Genomic DNA, 5,030 nt, shown 5'->3' with positions numbered 1-5,030 from the left:
AACAATACCTCATCACAGCTAACACTAATTAAAACAACATCACAACAGAAGAGTGAAGCCTTGGGTGAATCAAATTAGTTTTCATTGGTCGTCTGTGTCTTCATAACTTTGTAGGTGAGAGAGAGGATTGCGAAAATGTGCGGGTGCTTCTTAGAAGTGTGTTGGTAGTACAGGTGACTTCCAAATAATTGAGCCGGGTTTTAATCCCGGCCAGTGCATCCCCAAACCTTTTCAAGATAATCATTTATCCGGTAGCACATCTCCTGAAACTAACATTCGAGGTAGGAAGCGTGCTCTTAAACACCAAAACACTCAAAAAGGAAGAAGCAGATCTCTGTACACAAGACAGTAGTGCGATATTAGAATTTCTGAGTTCTTGATGGATTCAGGCTCCTTCTCAGAGGTCCTTGCTCGCCAAATAACTTTACATCTGAGGAAGAGCACCACGGAAAAAAAACCCAACTCAACAAGCGAGCGTGTTGGTTGCTCTTGCTCTTAATGCAAGGAGCTGTTTTTTTTCCTTGCAATAATCATTATTAACCAAAAACAGCAGCACAGGTAAGTCGCATTTGTGATTATGTCACTTCTCTGCTTCAGCAAGGTCAATAAAAGACTCTGAAAGTAGTAAAGCAAAACTGAACTCAAAATCATATTAGGAATTCTGAGCGATATCTCCATACAGGTAATCCAATAAGAACGTTTAAATATTTGAATATAATTTCTCTATATATTTCGCTGCTTTTTACCCGGAGTAAAACTATTGGATTGAAGGAATGCTAACCGCTGGGTTAAAATGTATAGTTGTTACTTGGAGAAATCTGTAAACTCGTGATCTTATATGTTTTAAAAGACAGCACAGGAAAAAACTACAGTGCTGATTATTTTCCGGAGACGGAGCACAGATGACCTATCCGAGCTGATTGATAAAGCCCACCCAGTGGATACTCTAGCAGAACTTTAAAGAACATTCACCTTTGTACCCAAAGAAACGACAGGAACAACATCAGGAAGCACAATCAATTCCCCTTTTAAATCTTTCCTGTAAGGTATGCTATGTGAATCCATGAAGTTAATCCTCTGATCTCTTTTGATCACGAACAAAGTATTTCTGATGGAGCGCTATGTTCAAAGATTTAATAAGCTTTACCCCTGCCAACGATTCGGCGTGAAGAATTAAAAGTTTCACAGACAAAAGCAGCTCACCACCACAGCCAATATTAAATGTACTTGCCGGTACACTATCATGTGCACTGCCTCAAAAGTGATCTCGGCAGACGTTGTTCCCTACATAAAGCTGAACGTGCCAAAGAGAATTTCTGTTGAGAAAACAAAATATTTTTTCTGCCTTGATGTTAAGCCTGTCTTTTAGAAAGTCTATCTCTAAACACCTCCCGCAGCCTAACAAAAAGCGCTTTTACTGATTGTATTGCAGGTCTTAAAACATTAATATTTGGCAGCAGTGGGATTCAAACCCACGCCCCCAGAGAGACTGGAGCCTAAATCCAGTACCTTAGACCACTCAGCCACGCTACCTTCCTCCATACCCATCTTCACATTGCTGGCTTGGACTAGGGGGGGCTTCAGCTCTTGTCGTCAGATCTAATGATATCATGACATGTGGAAGTGACTGCACCTTCATCTTCCGAGATGCTTTCAATAACACAAACGCTACTTTCACTGGCACAAACACAGCAATAATGAAGGTGGTGGGATTCATCCTTTGTGCTGTTTGTAGGGGTGCAACTCTACGGTGATCTGCTGACTTGAAGAGCAAAAATCAAAATCCTCTGCTATTACTGTTGCTTTTTTCATAGTTTCTTCAAATCCTTCATTTGAACGTAGATTTTGAAGGATATTGATGATAATACCACATCAATTGTGGTTTTCTTGTGATCGCCAATTTTATTCAAATAACAGCCTTTTTTACAGTTCCTTGCGTGTTTCACAAGGTATAATAGCCCCCTTCGCATCCTCAGCTAACATATTTTAAAATTACAATAGCTTATACAGCATGCATGTTTACATTTATATTAAAATTAAAGTAAATATACAAGAATACATACAGTGCTAACCCAATAATTCTTGTCAGGTTCTGCAACAAATCTGCGTTGTTATTTTAACATGTTTCAGCTGAGGGTGCAACAGGAGTATAAATGAATTTTCCCGCCAGCCATTCAAAGACCAAATTCCATGAGTGAACATTATTTTCTCAGATGTTGCCGGCATTGGACTTTGCCGGTGGTATTGAATTATGTCCACAACTGTTGTAGTAGTTCCTTCTTGAAATTCGACACGTGCAAAGCACTCGTAATATCATAGGTGTTAAAGTTCGCTGAGTGTATTCGAGTCATGGTGTGTATCCCTGCCTATCATTGGGAGACGGGTAACTTTTTTACACTCAGATTCCAATCTTCAATGCTTTGTGTGAGAGCTTACATAACTTTCATTTTCTCACAATTTCTGACGATTGTTCCAAAGGGGCACCCTGTCAATTCCGAATACTTTTCAAAAATCTGCCTGCATGTTTGATTATTGTCATTTCACTTAGAAAAAGTTCAATATTGATCATAACTAAAGAAAATAATGATCACGAACAAAAAAGGGATAAAGATGCAAGTCGATCTTGAATCAGAGCTGGGTGAAATGGGCTTCTGTTCTGATATGGTTGTATGAGAAACAGGAGGAATCGCCAATCTCCTATAGAACATGAGTTGAATCAGGAGTGAGACATTTAGTATACTCGTGCATATGTCAACGCCTGACCTACATCGTAAAACTAACATTAAGTTGTCAGAGACATTCATTTATATACAAACAAGAGACAGACCAAGTAATAATTCTACATTAGTTCAGGTGGGTAAACCTGAACTAACTAACTAATAAACCTTTTAATAATTCTAAATTAACGTGTCCTACATTGATCAGACTAATTGACATGGTCTGATTCAGAGCCTGTGCAGTTCGTGCTAATTACAACAAGGACAGTTCTGATCCCTCATCACCGAACTGAACACAAGTTCAGCTGTTCTCCAGTTTTGTTACGCATGGTTTTTCATTGCAATTGAGTTCAGAGCTGGAGCTGATCTCCAGACAGTACAGTGTTTTGGGTAAGTTGTCGAAATTCGCATGAGGCTGCAGACAACTTACCCAAAGTGTTTTCTATAGCTTTCAGGTGGAGTTCATTTATATAAAACAACGTAAGTGGTATAAACGCAACAAGCCAGACGGCAGTCCAACTTATAATTTTCTGACGCGAGGCCTGACGCGTTATTCATTATGCCACTGACCCTGCTATTGTAGTGCTAAAAAACACGTTTTCTACATTTATGTCTGTTCACTCTAAAAACTCTAAAAAGGACAAAGGGTTTGTGTGTCCCGCTAAAATTCCGCTTCATTTCGAATGCAAATAAAAACCGTTTTGTTCCAAGAAATCATAGATTTGTCACATCCTTCATACTATACTTCTCTCTTGTATTAGTAAAGCATTTTGATTTAAACTGAACAATATATGAAAGGTTTCATCTATACACTTACACATAATAAGTATACGAATAAATACTCGGAAGAAGTCGCAGCTCAGGTATTAGAGAGATTTAAAATCGGATCGGAGGATTTAGAGTCCAGACTGCAAACCAACAGCTTACACAGGTCTTTTATAGAACCCTTTTGATTTCCTCTACTTTGTCCCTGTGATGTCATTGTCCTGCTCGCAGCCGAGCCCGACACACGTCTGGTTTCTGTCGCTTGACGCACACCCTGCGGTCCATGCGGGTCCTAATACCCCAGTACAATGAAGGGGACACTAAACTGTAAACAGGTGCCGTCCTTCGGCTGAGACGTAAAACCGAGGTCCTGACTCTCTGTGATCATTCAGGAGAATGGTGGTGGTGGAGGGGAGTCCCCATTACCTGTAAAGCGCATTGAGTGGAGTATCCAGAACAGCGCTATATAAGTGTGCGTAATAATAATAATAATTATTATTATTATAATTGTAATGTAAAATGCAATAAAAAATAAAAAAATATCAAACTTTGATTCAAAATAGATTAATGTAAAAACTGATAAAGCTAATGCTTTTTTCAGGGCTATAGCTGTAGCTGCGAGAAGGTTAAAAGCGCACAAGTGATTTGTCTTTCGTCAAAGTAATTGCCGGAGCAGTAAGACGCAGAGCACCATCCAGCAGCTGTAGACGATGTTCGGGGAAGAGCTAATTCTGTTTTTAGCACAGGGAGTGAGAATGAGCTCAGTCCGGCTCCGAGCAGAATCCATCCTGGTTTGGTTACAGTGCGCCTGAGGATCTTTGGATCGCAACGTAAAAAAAAACAATTGCTCACATCGTGTGACTTCCACGACAGGAAGGAAAGATATCACTTAAAAAAATCAGAACTGAAGATTTGGATCCTGGGCCTCAATTTGATCAAATTATTAAAATAATAATTCTTAAAATATCAAATTGTGTTTCTGCAACATTTCGTGCACAGTACGCCATTTTTATCTAAAAATAAAACAACAGTCACAACGAGAGCTTATACGCAGTCTGGGGTATATTCCCCTTTTATATTTTTGCCACTTTATATCGAACCTGTTATACTCCCAGAAGTGCACAGTAGCTTGTACAAATGTACAATTCACCACTGGTATAAACAGATGTGTGCCGTGTTTGCCTTTGTAAGCATGTGTTTAAAAAATAAGTTCACAATACGATAAAAACACAGAAAGCACAAACTTCATAATACAACGATACAAAATCAATACCAAATCATTATGCCAATTAAGTACCTATCCTTTGAAAACAGAGAACACCTTTATATCTACAAAAAACTTGACATTTGTATGTATTTTTGAATTACAAAGCAGACAGAGTAGTCCCTTAATTCAAAGATCGGATCTTGGCCAAAACAAGACAATCAGACGTGGGCTGAATTCGGAACAGGAACCTCTACTTCGTCGTTTATTGAACTTTTGATAAATGTCTGAATGAAACAGATTCGCTTTTTTAACTCTTTGATTAAAGTACACAAAAAGCACCT

General features: G+C 38.9%; 1 non-coding gene across 1 annotated transcript; it reads right to left on the bottom strand.

Moving 5' to 3' along the window:
* Window positions 1–1,451: 1,451 nt before the first annotated feature.
* Window positions 1,452–1,533, bottom strand: trnal-uag (transfer RNA leucine (anticodon UAG)). Its single transcript has one exon. It is a non-coding gene; the product is annotated as a tRNA-Leu (tRNA).
* Window positions 1,534–5,030: the final 3,497 nt, after the last annotated feature.

This window comes from Lepisosteus platostomus, chromosome 5 (assembly GCF_059453375.1).
Source record: "Lepisosteus platostomus isolate fLepPlt1 chromosome 5, fLepPlt1.hap1, whole genome shotgun sequence".
In the NCBI taxonomy this organism is placed as follows: Eukaryota; Metazoa; Chordata; class Actinopteri; order Semionotiformes; family Lepisosteidae; genus Lepisosteus; species Lepisosteus platostomus.
Note: the sequence above shows the minus strand (reverse complement) of the source record. Positions and strands in the feature narration are given on the sequence as shown.